Here is a 17,372-nt window from a genome sequence, read left to right as displayed (position 1 = left end):
GAGGAGGAGACACAAGACAATGCACCCGAGGAGACTTGAAGGATCCTTCATACGTTTTTTGACCAATTGGAACGTCCTTCATGATGGCAGCTCATTTTTGGATGCAGAGTCAGCGAGGAGACGAGGACGGAGGAGAGGACGCATTTTGGCCAAATGGAATGCACCCCCTGTGTCTATGTCCAAGTGTTCCATACTGCCACACAACAAATTGTCTATAGGCTGCATATCAAAATTGTTGTCTGGGTTAGGAAGGTCAACAACGGCCCGGATGACATCCCATATCTTCCTGGCGAGGCGCAACATGTAAGCATCTATGTGTGGTAGCATGGAGACACAAGAGTCTGGTTGTTGGCCACAGCACCTCTTCTCCAGATCTGTGGGCATCTGCCACAGACGCACCAACCAGGTTGTTGTGGGACACGAGGGCCTGGCAGAGGAGCAGACAAGGAAGATGAGGCCTGGGTCCCATGATAGGCACAGCTCAGGCTGTTGGTTGACTGCCTGCCCCAACAGGACCTCCGCTACTTCACCCTCTTCCCCGTCCCCTGGTCCCTCCAGTATAACCACCTGATGTACTTGGCACTGGAGTGTAGTCATCGTCAGAGCCAATGCTCTCTTCTTGGAAGCTCTAATAATTGAGAAAAGTTGTTACTTTATGATGTCCGTGACTATCTAGCTTTGGAAATGTTTACGGCTAGTTTCATTGTTTATATTGGTAATGCTATCGTAATCTAGCTAACGTTAGCTCACTAACCTACTTAGTTGATATACAGCCTACGAGGAAAATTCTTTCATTTATCAAACATCTTTAGCTTACCAAGCAGCTCATCAGTAGCTCAGTTCAGTTGACAGGCGAACTCATGAATGCGCATGAGGCTCCTTTGGGGGGAGGCGTTGCGAACGAGTGGGAGGGGTTATGGGGCAGAGGGAGGGAGCAGAGAGGCTGTGTATGTTCAAATTCTACCTATGTCTTGCTCTTTTCTCCAAAGTTGCCTACCCCAGCTTTAAGCCAAAGAGTATTGCATGTGTTCTGAGTGAGGGCTGTTAAATGTTAATGTTTTAGGCCTATATGGTTCAGTTATTTACATCAAATCAAAGAGTCATAACAAGTACAAGGAAAAAATAAGTTGTGCACAAATTGTATTTTTCCTCCTCCATTTTTCCCATATTTCCCTCACGACTAAAAGCAGCTATATTTTCAGTTACTTTCTTCCTTGGCAGATCGGAGCCCGGTGACTTCCAGCCCCGGTGTGGAGGAGCGTCCTGCAGTCTGGAGGGAAAACAGCCGCTTCAGTCCATGGCTGGATTGAGATTTCCATTTATCTTGGCTGTAATCGCAGGCATCTTCCACCTGGCGTCTTCCTCTGAAGGTGAGCTAAATTTTATTACGCAAATCACAGACATATAGGAATATTATACAACAATAGTATGCAATATGCTCATAACAAACAAAACAGAACATGGGTGTATGAGTGTGGGTAGACATTAGGGCTGGGCGATATGGTTGAAATCAATATCATGATATATATCATGATATAGTTAATGTATGCAAAATCACGTTAAATAATCAAATTAATGTTCATCTCATTGAACCGAACGGTGATGTTAGATGTGACGTCAAACAAAACTGAAATTTTCAAATAATATTCCTACCATACCTCATTTTATCAGTTTTTAAGTAAAATTTGCTAGTCATCATCAATTCAGACAGCAGAAATGTGTCACGATATCAAAATATCTTCATATCATCATGATATGATTCCACTGAAAGAGTTTTAACAATAATATTGAATTATCGCCCAGCCCTAGTAGACATGCCTGCCTATGTGCTCAAACGATGGAGGTCTGGAGAAATTCTCATGATTCTGCTGAGCTGAAAGCAGCATTGATTGGCTCTGAAATTGGATTCTCCAAGATGAAAACGCCACTTCTGGTTTGATTTGTTGTTTTGCCTCAGTAGAAGTAGAAGTATTAGCCTACATTATCGGCATCGTTAGCTTAGCAACAGCGACAGCTCCTTCGCTGAGTAGGCTATTTGAGTTAACTGTCCAAGGTCAAATGTGATTCTGCGGTGTCATAAAGAATATAACAAAAATGAATAGTACAGTATATCTTTCTTTTAACTGTATTATTTATGTATTTAAACGCACAATATGTAATTTTGTGCCGCGAGGGGTCTCTCAATCAAAACAGTAACAAAAGACGGAGTTGGATGACGTTGTGAAGTAGCGTGGGATCATGGGCGTTGTTGTCTTCATTGTTAAACAACCGATTAGTGTCATGGTCCCTGCCTAGCCCTTGTTTTTTCCTTGTGTTTCCTTTTCCCTGTGTTCCCAGTGATCTCTTGTCTGTCTCTCTCTGACTGTCTTGTTATGTGTGGCCGTGGTCTCCCCTCATTCTCCTGGCTCCCAACTCAAGCTCTTCCTGCACACCTGCCTATAATCAGCTCATCACCAGTCTGCACACCTGCTTCCCATCAGCACACACTTTATAAACCCCAGTTTGCCATCCGCCTCTCCGCCGGATCATACACTCTTACACCGGATCACACTCTGTTCATGGAAGACACTATGATTCAGCCTGCCAGCCACACTCCAGTCCCTGTATCCAGTCCTCCTGCCTCGTCTGCTTCCCTCATCGGTTCTGTTCAGCTCCCCGCTCTGCCTGGCTCTCCTCTGCTCCTTCCCTGTCCTGCCTTGGCCCAGCTTCGTGCCTCGTCCTCAGCTCCAGGCTTCCAGCTACCAGCACAGTAATTAAACTGTTTTTTGAACTGTGCTTTTTGCCTCCTGTCTTTGTGTCTGCACTTGGGTTCACTTGCCTCCCTGTGACAGTATGATCCGGCCAAGATGGACCCAGCAGACAGGTCCCCTCCCCCCGCAACTGGGTTAGAGACGATTTCTCTGACGACTTTTTGCATATTTTGCCCGTCAAGCAGCCTTGTCTGCTAGCAACCGGCCAGCTAGCCACCAGCCCAAGCCTAGGCCACAGCAGCAGCCTAGCTACCAGCCTAAGCCTAGGTCGCAGCAGCAGCCGAGCTACCAGCCTAAGCCTAGGCCGCAGCAGCCTAGATACCAGCCCAAGCTCCAGCAGCAGCTGAGCTACCAGCCCAAGTCCCAGTCTGCTAGCTTTGGGCCTGCTAGCCACCAGCCTGTCTCCCAGTTTGCTAGCCTCCAGCCTGCTAGCCTTCAGCCTGCACTCCAGTCGGGTCAAGACAAAGATTAGATAAGCGGGTCATAGTAAAATCTTCCAATCCTACAAATTTGATTCACATTCCCTGTAAGCCAAGTATCTCAGGCCCGGCTCCAACAAACCTAAAACTAGCACTATTTAATATTAGGTCCCTGTGTAACAAGTCACTTTTAATCAATGATTTCATAACCTCTTACAAGCTTGATTTTATGTTTTTAACAGAGATCTGGCTGGACACCAAGAACGGGGATGCTATCCTTATTGAATCCAGCCCACCAAATTTTATATTTGAGTTTGAAGCACGACAGAACAAAAAGGGAGGGGGTGTTTGTGCCTTTTTTAGGGATAAGTTCCTTTGTAAGAAGTTATCATTTGGAGAATTCTCATCCTTTGAATATGTGTCGTTTAAAATGGAAATGAAATTCTCTCCATGTATTCTATATTTAGTTATATACAGGCCACCAAAATACTCCCCATTTCCTTGATGATTTTACTGAGATGCTTTCAATTATCTGCACTGAATTTGACTGTGTAGTCATTACGGGTGATTTTAATGTACACATAGATAATGTCAGTGACAAAAATGCCAAAGAACTTTCAGCCATACTTGACACGTTTGATCTGTCTCAACATCTGAAAGGGCCGACCCATACTAGAGGACACACTCTAGATCTGGTTATTACTAACGGTGTTAACATTTCAAATGTCACTGTGCTTGATGTTGCTCTATCAGATAATTTCTGTGTATTCTTTGATCTGTCTATTACACCAAACATTAACATTAGATCTGAAACTGTTAAAAAAAAGTACATTAATGAGAATACCAGAACACTTTTTATGGAAGCCATCAAATCTGAAACTGCCCCAGCTTCAAATCATGTTGATGATCTACTGATGATCTACTTCAATTCTAAGATTTCGAATGTAATTGATGCCATTGCTCCTGCTAAGGTTAAAATGATCACTAGTAAGCAAAGGCACCATGGAGAAACACTCATTCTGTAAGGGCACAGAAAAGGGAGTGCCGAAAGCAGAGCGAAAATGGCGTAAATCAAACTTTCTGAACTTGAAAAGTGCTAGGCAATCATTTTTCTCTGAGATCATCAACAAGAACAGTAACAATTCACGCATCTTATTTGCTACCGTTGACAGGTTAACTAACCCTCCGGTTCCAATATCCCCAGAACTAGTTTCTACCAGCAAATGTAGCGAGTTTGCATCCTTTCTTAATGACAAGATTCAAGGCATCAGACATGCTATTAACTCCTCAATGCCAAACAAAAAAGCATCATCACTGCAGTCTCCCAGATGTAACATGGTAGGTATGACACAATTTAATCCCATTGACGACAAAACACTCAAAGAAACTGTGTCCAATCTCAAATCATCCACCTGTTGCCTTGATGTTTTACCCACTAGCTTCCTTAAAACAGTTTTGAGCAGCCTGGCAAAAGAACTAATACTTGTAGTTAATAGTTCTCTCCAATCTGGCATTTTTCCAAAGGCTTTGAAAACTGCAGTCATTAAGCCGCTCCTAAAGAAGAGCAGTCTTGATGCTACTTTACTGGATAACTACTGACCGATATCAAACGTTTTTAGGTAAAGTTATTGAAGAAGTTGTTCACCAACAACTTAGTAACTTTTTAATGCTGAACAATTGCTTCGATAACTTTCAATCAGGATTTCGGCCCCATCACAGCACTGAGACTGCACTCATAAAGGTACTAAATGACATTCGCCTGAACAATGACTCAGGCAAAGTCTCTGTTTTAGTACTGTTGGATCTTAGTGCTGCCTTTGACACTGTGGACCATACAATTCTATTACAAAGATTAGAAAACTGGGTGGGACTCTCTGGAACTGTCCTTAAGTGGTTCAAGTCATATCTTCATGACAGAAAGTACTTTGTCTCCATTGGAAACTGTGTGTCCGAGCAGATGGCCATGACCTGCGGGGTTCCACAGGGGTCCATTTTGGGACCTCTCCTGTTCAATCTCTATATCAGGGCTATTCAATTACAAATTCAGTTGGGCCAGATTTTAAAACCGGGAAATGTAGATGGGCCAGACATATTCAGCAGCCTATTTAAAACCTTTTTTTTTTTAGCTTTTGGTAATGATAAATTTAAACAAACGCAAATTTTTATTTATTTATTTTTTTTTTTTTTATTTATTTATTTATTTATTTTTTTTCTGGTCAATTTTTCACAATATCAACTAATACAGTTATGAAGGTGATTTAAGTAATACTACATCAAGAATAAAACAAAATAAACATTATATTATTATATTAACATTATATTGTCTGACCGGGAAAAAAAAAAGGTATAGGCTGAAGCCTAAGCTTATTGTGCCTACCCATAATACTTAACAAAACATTATCCTTGCTCTACCCAAAATAGCTGTGAAACAAAACAAACAAAAAAAGAAATTATAAAAATAAATATATAAATATATAAATTTGCTAGAGAATCACAACATCATAAAACTGTACGCGTACCCTCTACCCAAAATAGCTGTGAAACAAAAACAAACAAAAAAAGAAATTATAAAAATATATATATAGATAAGTAAATTTACTAAAAAAAAACACAACATCATAATACAGAAACAGATAAACAAAACAAAGACAGTTCATAATTGTCATTCATTTCTCAGTGTTGGTCACAGCTTTTGTATCTTTCAAATGTACTGTTTTTGAACATCTTCTTAAACTTACATATATTACTACATTCTTTTAGTTCATTATTACAATTATTCCATAATTTGACCCCTTTCACTGTCACACATCTATTTTTTACATTTGTCCTTACCCTCTTTTTTTCAAACATATAATTTCCCCTGAATGGGTACCTGCTCTCCCTCATTGCAAACAACCCTTGGATACAGTCAGGAAGTGTTCTGTCTTTTGCTCTAAACATTATTTGTAGAGTTTTAAGGTCTACTAGGTCCATAAACTTTAAGGCATATGAATTCATAAATAATGAGTTGGTTGGATAATTATAATCAGCCTTATTGACAATTCTTATGGCTCTTTTTTGCAGTATAAAGATGGAATTTGTGCTAGTTTTGTAAGTGTTTCCCCATACTTCCACGCAGTATGTAATGTATGGAACTATGAGTGAGCAGTATAGAATAAATAGCGAGTTATAATTCAAGATGTCCTTAGTTTTGTGCAGTATTGCAATGGATTTAGACAATTTTGATTTGATATGATTTATGTGAGATTTCCAACAGAGTTTATGGTCTATTATCACTCCCAAGAATTTGTTTTCATACACTCTTTCAATTTCTACATCATTAATCTTAAGAGTTGCTTCAGAATTGATTTTACGATTTCCAAACACAATGAATTTTGTTTTACTTAGATTTAATGACAATTTATTTGTATCGAACCACTTCTTTAGGGTATCCAGTTCCCCTTCAACTGTATCCAGAAGTTGCTTCAAGTTTTTTCCTGAGCAAAATAAATTTGTGTCATCAGCAAATATAACAAAATGTAACAATTTTGACACCTTACAAATATCATTTATATACAGTACAAAGAGCTTTGGACCCAGCACCGAGCCTTGCGGAACCCCACAGGTGACCTTCCTAAGTTCTGAATCAAAATTATTTACTTGAACATACTGGTATCTATTTTCAAGGTAGCTTCTCAACCAGGAGTGTGTTACCCCTCTAATGCCATATCTTTCTAGCTTCTTCATAAGTAAACCATGATCAATGGTATCGAATGCCTTTTTGAGATCTATAAATACTCCCACTGTATATTCTTTATTGTCTATTGCAGTTGAGATATTCTCTACTAGTTCCATTAGTGCTAGTGAGGTAGACCGCTTAGCTCGAAATCCATACTGGTGGTCACTTAATAAGTTATGCTTGTCAATAAAGTTATCAAGTCTTTGTACAAATAATTTTTCTAATATTTTTGAAAATTGGGGAAGCAGAGATACCGGTCTGTAATTGGAAAATAAATGTCTATCTCCATTCTTGTAGATAGGAATGACTTTCGCTGTTTTCATTTTGTTTGGAAATATGCCTGTGAGGAAGGATTGGTTACATATATGAGTCAACGGTTTCGCAATACATTCAATAATTTTTTTAACTAATGACATATCAATGGAATTGTAGTCAGTAGACTTTTTGTTCTTGAATTTATGAACAGTATCAATAACTTCATTTTCATGAACTCCACTTAGAAACATAGAATGAACGTTTACATCAGAGCTGTCATCTTCTATACCTTCCTTGTTACTCGGCTCAACAATCTCATTTGCTAAGTTAGGTCCAACTTTTACAAAGTAGTCATTAAATTCATCAGCAACCTCTTTTATGTTGTTCATAGTGACATTATGATTTTTAACAAAATAACTAGGGTAATCTGCTTTCCCAATACCTTTTTTGATTATGCTGTTGATCACTTTCCATGTTCCCTGAATATTACTTCTGTTTTCCTCCAACAGTTTACTATAATACTCCTTCTTATTACATCTCATAATGCTTATCAATTTATTTTTATATTTCTTGTATCTATTTTCATTTTCCTCTGTTCTACATTTTAGGTATTTCCTGTAGAGTGTATTTTTCTTCTTGCATGCATTCTGCAGCCCCTTAGTAATCCATGGTTTGTCCACATATTTATACTTCCCTCTAGATTTTTTTAGTGGGCAATTTTTTTCATAGAGTTCTGTTAATGTAGCCAGGAATGCATTGTAAGCTTTATCTGGTTCATCAACATAGACCTCTTTCCAGTCTTGTTTCATTAAGTCTTCCTTAAATGCATTGATGGCTTCCTGTGTTTTGTGTCGTACCAGTTTGCAAGCATTAGTATCAGCTTTAAATTTAAAATCCTTCTGGAGAAGAGCAAAGACTGGTAGGTGGTCACTTATATCATTTAAAAGCAATCCACCCATCAATTCTCTATCAATTACATTTGTAAATATGTTATCTATTAATGTTGCACTGTCTGTTGTTATTCTGCTGGGTTTTATAATCATGGGATATAGGCTAATGCTGAACATTGTGTTAATAAAGTCTAATGTATTTTTATGACCATTTGGGTTTAACAAATCGATATTGAAATCACCACATACAAATACCACCTTATTATTATTTAGATTGTCATAAATTCCAGCTATATTTTCCTTAAATTGATCAATGTCTGTTCCTGGTGTTCTGTATACACAGCTTATGATTATATTTTTGGCTTTTTCCACATCAATTTCAATAGTTATACATTCCATTAGATTATCTATAGTTGTTGTCATACTGCCTACAACTTTGCATTTGAGGTCTGTATCAACATACAGGGCAACTCCCCCTCCCCTTTTGTTGGTCCTGTTAACACAAAACATCTCATATCCCTCCAGTTCAACATCAGCAGCTTTGCCATCACTAAGCCAAGTCTCAGATATTGCAATTACATTGAATCTCTTAACAAATTGCCTCAAATAATCTTTAATTTTTTCAAAGTTAGTGTAAAGGCTTCTACTGTTGAAGTGTATTAGTGATAATGCTCCTTCCAGGTTCACATTACGGTTGAACTGATCTTCAGTATAGTACTCACAGCTGTTCTTGATGTTGTTATAGAAATGGTTCTCTGGGTCGATGCCGTTCTCAATCTCATACAGTTTATGCTCTGTATAGTCAAAAGTCTTGAAGTTTAATTGCTCACAATTATGTAGGCTGTGCAAGCTTTCCCCCACATCAATTGAGTTAGTGTCTGTTAATTCCTCATCCTCAGTATTTCCATATAGAAATGGATAATCATTGTCAATTCCTGTCATCCTTTCGATGGTAAACTTCCTATAATCCACTTGATGCGATGTCTGCCAGTCCTACATCGTCAGAATCATCTGTATTGATCCAAGTCTTTAAGTTCTCTCACCACAATCACCTTTGCCTCTTCCGGTGTTCCGTTCAGTTTTATCAATACTTTACAATTCCTTGTCCATGTCGCTTGTATCTTGTTTTGCTTTTTCATGTTGCGTGCGTGTCTGGCAATATCAGCGTTTTTCTTGGTAAGGTGCTCATTCAGGTACACTCCCGTCCCCTTCAGCTTTCTGGCCTGCTTTAATAATTCGATTTTGTGTTTTCTATTCACAAACCGAATTATGATTGTCGGCTCCTCTTTGGTGTTTCTTCGAGGAAGAGTATGGCAAGCCACGATGTTTTTGCTTTGGATGTTCATGTCTCTACTGTCAAAGAATTGAATGACCTGTTTTTCCAATGAGTACAGCTCACTTTGTGGGGAATCCTCACCTTGTTTGTCTCCCACCGTAGCCCTGGCGTAGGTTCGGTGTGTGGTTTTTAATCCGCTGATGATCAGATCATCTATTCGTGAATACTGTTCAATATCATCAACTCTCCGTTCCAGGTCTTCGATCCTCTTATCTTTCTCTTTGATTAGGATTTTCAGCTGACGCACCTCTTCCATTAGTTCAAGTAAATTCGCTTGTTGTTTAGCCACTTTGCTTATCTCCTCCGACATGAAGTTTAGAGATTTTTTGATCTCCTCCATATTCTCCTCTTGCATTGCGGTTGCCACCTTTTTAGGTGGCATTTTTCTCTCAAGTTAGACAAAACAAGCAAAACACAAACTTAACGCGAAAGGCACAGACGAGCTACATGGGCAGCGCCATCTTGGTGAAATGTAGTAAAAAACAAATGAATGTAGTAAAAAACAGAAATGTTTACTGTTTCACTTTTGAAATAAAAAAACCCTGACCCAGGCACATCACAAAGTGCAGAAACATTGATGATTGTGATTTTATAAAGATGATCAAATGTTTTAAATATAAAATATTGATCTGAAAAGTAACTAGTAACTATACTGCTATATAGCTATATATAGCTGTGAAATAAATGTAATGGAGTAAAAAGTACAATATTTCCCTCCAAAATGTAGTGGAGTATAAGTACAAAGTAGCATAAAATGGAAATACTCAAGTAAAGTACAAGTACCTCAAAACTGTACTTCAGTACACTACTTGAGTAAATATACTTAGTACTTACCACCACTGATTACACATAACTATTTGCCAGTCCAGGCAGGGTTAAACCGACGCTTTTCATTGTCAGTTTTACGTGTCAGGTTTGACAGAGACATATTTTCAGAAAAAATGGGGGTCGTCTTATATTCGAGGACTAGACAAACGTGTTCACAACATCAGATATTCTTTTTGAATGGATAAAGTACCGGTGTAAAGCCGACTCCTACCTACACAGAGTGTTGCATTATGGGTTGTTTGTAGCCTTAATGTTGCTAGGCTGGCGAGTGTCTTACAGTCTGTTTATAGTGAGTCTGTTAGAGTCAGTCAGCCCTAAAAGTGTTTCGTTAGTCCAGTTTAACCTGCAGGAGTTTTTCTGCCACGGAGGAAATAAATTAATGACGAGTGAAAACGAGTCCAAATTTTTATAAAAACAATATTACAATTAAAATATAAAAATCGCTATTAAAATAGCCTATTTAATTCAAGCTCGCTGGGCCACTCGGAGGTTGCTTCTGGGCCGGATGTGGCCCGCGGGCCGCCAATTGAGTAGGCCTGCTGTAGGCAATAAGTCTTGCACGCTAGGTTAGTTAACACACTCTAAGGTTTACACACGTGATTAACCTCACTGCAAACGATTAATAACCACGCCACCTCTTAAGCCTGCCCTGACTGTCTGGCTGGGACTCAAGCTGAGTACAGTTATTGGTGTGGGAAGTAAACAGATGGACAACAAAACAAAACAAACAAAACGAAAACAAAAAAGAAAAGAAAACTAGTCCGCCCCAAGGGCAATACCCATATCTTTTTGCCCGCTACCAGCACACTTGCCAGGGCAGACTAGACAGAAAAAGAAACCCCAAAAAAACAAACTGGCAACGAACAAAAAATAGTCCCACGGCAAGAGCAGCTAGTGGACCACTGATGCTCTGCAGGAGACAAAAATTAACAATCTTAGAAACACTTTATTTTAAAATACATACCGATTAAATGTTAAAAAACTACATGACTACTTAAAATACCTGGTACGTCGATCTATTTCCTAGAGACTACCAGCCGCCTTCAACCGAACAAAGAACAGGGAAGCAGGTCTGAAATACATGAAAACCATACATGTCACACACATTCAAACCTGACAATATAAAACACTACACAGAAAACAGCCTTAGGCCTACCCGTTGTTCCTGCACTCCGGTCTTCCCTGCAGGCCAGCATGGAATGAGGTGTGCACCTGCCTCACTCCACTGGCCTGAACCAACAGTCGCAACCTGCGTTCCTCCTGCAGGTAGCCCTATATCTACAAACCTTGCTAATTGGTGCACCTTCCCTTTTTTACTCTGTGCCACCTGCCACACAATTATTCGATATTTTGAAAATTAGCTACATCCTGCCCCTCCTGCCCCCCCCCCCCGGTCCAAAATGCAAACACTGACACTGATCAAACTGAATAAAAAGAAAAAGGAAAATAGTCTATGCTAATAACTATGCTGACAGCAATACTGTACATGTCAGGTATAAAAATGGCGATGTGTGCTGAGCAACAAAACCACAAACAACGGCATGAAAAATAGACCAAGACTTGTCAAACAGACGTCATGAATAATAAATAATAATGTAAACAGTCCAGAAGCTTTAGTTCATATGGAAAAGAGTTTTCATCACAAAAGAGCAGCAGGCAAACAAAATAGAAAAAGTGCTTTTGGCCATGTTTGGGAAATACAGTCGTCAGTTGGAAGTGGGGCCCAACTGTTTCTTTGCAGACGCCGTGTTACTCTACACTTACTGCTGTGCCGAAAAAGTTTTGAGTTTTTGGACTTTTGAAATCTGGAACAATGCCCAAAAGTGGACAGCGGGATTCTAAGTGAGTCCGAAACATTTTGACCTCAAGTGACTCGGATGAAAGTGTTACTTTTACTGCTGAGGACCGGGAGATGCTGCATGTAATCTCTGACCAACTTCAAAAACTGGACATCCTAAAGGATTTAAAGTCTGACGAGCTTTAGTGAGCTTTAGTTTATATTGGGACTGAGAAAACAGTAGAAGACAGTTACCCCATGGGAAAGTGGACTGCATTGGTTTTATATTATGTGTTTCGTGTTAATGTTTTTGTCATTGATATTTTATGTTGGTGTTTCAGGCTCAACCATAAGGAAGAACTTGATTTTTTTGTTTTTTGTTTTTTTGAAATAGGAATTGGCAGCTATAATTGTAATGGTCTGGCAGATTACAAAAACAGCATACTATTTTTTCATGGCTTAAGGAAAAAAAGCAACATATTTTTTGCCTCCAAGAAACTCATTCAACTGAGATAGATGAAATAAATTGGAAAAAAGAGTGGGATGGCCCAATTTATTTTGCACATGGTCAGAGAAATTCAAAGGTGTTATAATTAGTTTCAAGAAGCAATTTAATTTTCAGTTGCGTTCCATATGCACAGATTCAGTGGGAAGATGGTTACTTTTAAATGTAATAATTCAAGGAGAAAAACTGCATTTTGAACCTGTATGGACCTAATATAGATGACCCCTCTTTTTTTGATGAAATATTTAATACATTGCAGGATATAGAGGGGGAAATTATTATGGTGGGCGATTTTAACATTGCTTTAAACACCATGGTAGATCGAAAAGGAAGTCCTCCAATTAACGCTCACCCACATGCCCTTAGGAAGATCTATGATCTTATGGATGCTTTAGATTTAGTTGATATTTGGAGATTTAAAAATCCAAATTTGATTAGATACACTTGGAGAAGGCAAAACCAGGCGAGTAGAATTGATTTTTTTTTAATTTCCTTTTCTCTTATATCCAAAGTAATTGGTGTATCAATAGAGGATAAATTACAGTCTGACCATAATTCTATTGGATTAAATCTTTCAGTACTGGAAAATGTATGTGGACCAGGATATTGGAAGTTTAATCAGAGTCTTCTCCAAGATGAGGAATTTGTTGGCAAGACTAAGAGATTCATTAATGATTTTTTTGTACATAATATTGGTACAGCAAATCCTTCATTAGTCTGGGAAGCATTCAAGTGTAGTTTTAGAGGACATGCAATTGCTTACTCGTCTTGGGAAAAAAAACAAATGTAATTGAAAGAACAAACTTTAACAGCAGAAGTAGAGCAGCTGATTCTAAACATTGATAATTCGGCTGATGCATCTAGAGAAAAGCTAAATGATTTGAAAAATAAACAAAATAAATTATATGATTTAGTGGAAAACCGCCTGCTAAAACGTTACAATTATAAAAGGGCAGAATGGATGGAGAAAGGGGAAAAATGTTCAAAACTTTTCTTGAATCATAGAGAAATCATAGAGCCTACATAGAAATCATTCTAAAAAAAATATTTCCAAATTAATTTCGAACACAGACAGATATTTTAAATGAGATAGAAAATTATTTTGCTAAGATATTTTCATCCCAGTCATCACCTCCGCTCAGCTCCCAAAACTTTTTTCCACAAAATTATGAAAGAAAGTTAACTTCTAGGCAGAAACAGTCATGTGAGGGTTTGATTACAGAGGAGGAACTTTTTTCTGTTGTAATGGCCTTTAAACCAGGGAAAACACCTGGAATAGATGGAATACCCATTGAGGTCTATCAAAAGTTCTTTGATTTGGTTAAAGAACCTTTGCTTTCTTGTTTTAATTTCTCTTACAGTGCTGGGTATTTGTCTGACTCTCAGAAAGAAGGCCTTATCTCCTTGTTACTCAAGCAGGAACCCAGTGGCCAATTCAAGGACCCTGTGAATCTCAAGAATTGGAGACCAATAACACTTCAATGTTATGATGCTAAGATACTCGCTAAATGTATAGCTCATAGACTAAAGAGTGTGCTTACAAGCATTATTCATCAAGATCAATCAGGATTTTTGCAGGGTCGTTATATTGGTAATAATATCAGACAGTTGTTGGAGATTATTGAAAATTATGAGCTGAATAACAAAACTGGGTTAATTTTTATTGCTGATTTGGAGAAAGCCTTTGATAAGGTTCGCTTAGATTTTATTTTTAATAGCTTAGGCTTTTTTAATTTTGGTAAATCCTTAATTAATTGGGTTAGAGTATTAAAGAATGACACCAGTTGTAGGATTATTAATAATGGTTATATTTCTAAGTCAGTGCCCTTATCAAGAGGAGTCAAACAAGGATGCCCTTTGTCACCATATTTATTTATAATTGCTATGGAAATACTAGCCATTAAAGTGAGGTCTAATGTGGAAATAGAGGGACTTGAAGTTGGGAATATGCAAACAAAAATGTCAATGTATGCAGATGACACTAGTCTCTCCCAACTCCATCACAGTCCTTCAAGCTTTATGAACAAAAGATTTTTGAATTTCTCTGGAGTAACAAACCAGAGAAAATGGAGTAGTTCTTTATAATAGTTTTGAACATGGTGGGTTAAAACTATTAAATTTGGAGGCTCTATGTTTCTCTTTGAAAGCCTCCTGTGTTCAAAAATTATACTTGAATGAAGACTGGTGTAGCGGCTAAGCCTAAACTTAAAGCCACTGAGGGGCTGCATACACGGGCTAATAATTGACGCGCACGCCTTAACACCGCTTAGTAGTGTCTAGGAAAATAACAGAGTCCAACTTCTGTTGCTTGCTTTGATGGGATTTTTTATTGCTCACCGTTGTGGTCTTCAGCGTGTTAAAGGCAAGAATCCATAACCGACGTGTGCATAAATCTCCATGATAAAGCCAACATTTCACCAATACAACAAACAAAGCGTTCATATGCCGTGGCTTGGCGGTCAAAAACTGTATGTGCTCCTCCGTCCAGCAACACCTGTTACCTGAACAAAGGTTCCTACCTATATAGTGACCCATAGCACAATGGTGACCCCTACTGGACCAATTTGGTGTCTTTCATATACAGAAACGCTGGAAATGGCTCCTACAACTGGTATTCATGTAAGTTACTCATCTATTGTTTCAAAAAAGATTATACCCCTTCCTACAGATTCAGCCAGCTCATATACACTGTGTGAATAATTGGATTGGAAATGTATCCATGTTTTTAAAGGAAGCAATTCAGTGCTGGCTGTGTTTTCAGTTTCATCCTCCAGAAAGTCGGAATGAAATCTTACAGCAAATAATATGGTTAAATTCTAACATATTGATTGAAGGGAAACCAATATTTTGGAAGAAGGTATTTGATCATGGTGTTTGGTTTATAAATGATATTGTGTGTGAAGATGGGAAACTTATGAGGTATAACCAGTTCACTGAAACATATGGTATGATCTGTTCCCCTCATTCATATAATCAATTGATCTCTGCTTTAGGAAAAGATTGGAAACAAAAGATTAATAGTGGGATGACTAAATTGTTAGTATGCCAGCCCGCTACAAGAAATATAAGATGGTTAAAAGGAAATAAGATAAACAAAATTATCTATAAATTTTATTTAACCTCTAGATCTGTAAGAGTTATTCCATATAGTACCTATAAAAAATGGGAGGACACTTTCGATTGTCCTATACCGTGGAAACAAGTGTTTAAATTAATGTATAAAACAACAAGACACATTTATGAGATCCTTTCAGTTAAAAATAATTTATAATTTTTTGTCTACTAGGAAAATGTTAAAGATTTGGAGTATTGCTGAGTCAGATGAGTGTCGTTTTTGTTTTATGGAATCTGAGTCAGCGGTACATCTTTTCTGGTATTGTCATATTGTGTCTGCCTTTTGGAGGGAGGTTCAAAAGATGTGTAATGCAATGAAGCTGTGTTTTCAACCAGATTTTTTCTCTGTGATATTGGGTGATGTTACAGAAACAAGCAGTTATACTATTAATCTGATTATTTTGTTAGGGAAAAGATTTATTTTTAAAGCTACTGACGTGGATTCCTTGAATATTAATCAATTCAGAATATTCATTAAACGTCATTTTATTTTGGAAGGATATATTGCAAACACAAATGGTTGGTGGTTGCTAGGGTGTTGCTAGGTGGTTGCTAGGGTGTTGCTAGGTGGTTGCTAGGTGGTTGCTAGGTTACTAGGGAACAAAGACAATCCAAGGGAAAAAATAATTGTGTTTCCAGCATTTACGGTCACCGAGTTATGATCGTTTAAAACTTAATAGGTCGCTGTAGTGCCCCCTATTGGTGAAATGACACGAAATTTTGGACGGGATAGCATAATGCGTTCATGAGTTATACCAATTTCTAAATCATAGGCCCCGCCCACAACATGTCATCAAACTTTGGAAGCCCATAACATCAAAATGGTACGGAATATCAAAAAACGGCTCGATAACTTTTGTGCAGGACAGTCCAGACATGCTGTGTGGCACATTAGGTGAAGATTGGACAAAATTTGTACGAACAGTAGCGAAAAAACTGTTTTGGACAAAATACAAAATTGCGGGAAAAACTTTCGAGGCAGAAATTCTACAGCCTACGGTTCAAAAGTTATGGACCAAAACGTAAAGAGGGCTGTTACAGCGCCACCTTTAGGTCACTTGGTGTATTTTTTTAGACCAGAGTAGAAGGGGACACTGTGCACCTATCTACCGAGTTTGGGAACTTTAGCTCTTACGGTTTCTGAGCTACAGCTGCTTTTATGCAAAATCCCATTCAAGTCAATGGGGCAAAAAAATCGCACTTAATCGCGAATATCTCAAAAACCCCACAACGAATCTCTTAGAAAAGTAATAGCACACCATTCCTCAATAAGCCGCACGTTTTGATGTCTCACATGTCTACGTACTGTAAAAACTGTAGGAGTAGCGCGCCAAACTTTTGTCCGGAAGACGGAATAATAATAAGAAGTATGTGAAACAATAGTATTGTGCTTTGCCTATGGCAAGCACAATAATAAAAAATAATAGAAAGTTTGGCCGTTGTGAACAACTTCAACAATGTGGTTGCAATGAAAAGATTAACTTGACAGAAGTCATGGGCCAACACAAAAGCCGGTGTTAAGCCACAACTAATAGACTGCATGTCTTCACAACATGTTAGTTTCTGTGTGTCTTTGTACCTTCTGTGATCTTTTGTCTGTCTTTTCAAATTGTGCTTTGACCCTGCAATTGCCACTTGGCTATATTTTCTTATTGAAATTGAACCAATTAAAATGATGAATGTTGGTGCTATAAAAATGTTTTAAAATGTTTTGCTGATAAAGACTATAATTGCACTTTTTAATTATTTTCATTTTGAACTTGCATGTGTTCTTACAGAC

Source organism: Centroberyx affinis, unplaced genomic scaffold, assembly GCF_046629955.1.
Source record: "Centroberyx affinis isolate AG114_WGS23_722 - 3 ecotype Tasmania unplaced genomic scaffold, CSIRO-AGI_Caff_v1 ptg001365l_1, whole genome shotgun sequence".
NCBI classification, from domain to species: domain Eukaryota; kingdom Metazoa; phylum Chordata; class Actinopteri; order Beryciformes; family Berycidae; genus Centroberyx; species Centroberyx affinis.
The sequence above is the reverse complement of the archived record's forward strand: the minus strand, read 5'-3'. Positions refer to the sequence as shown.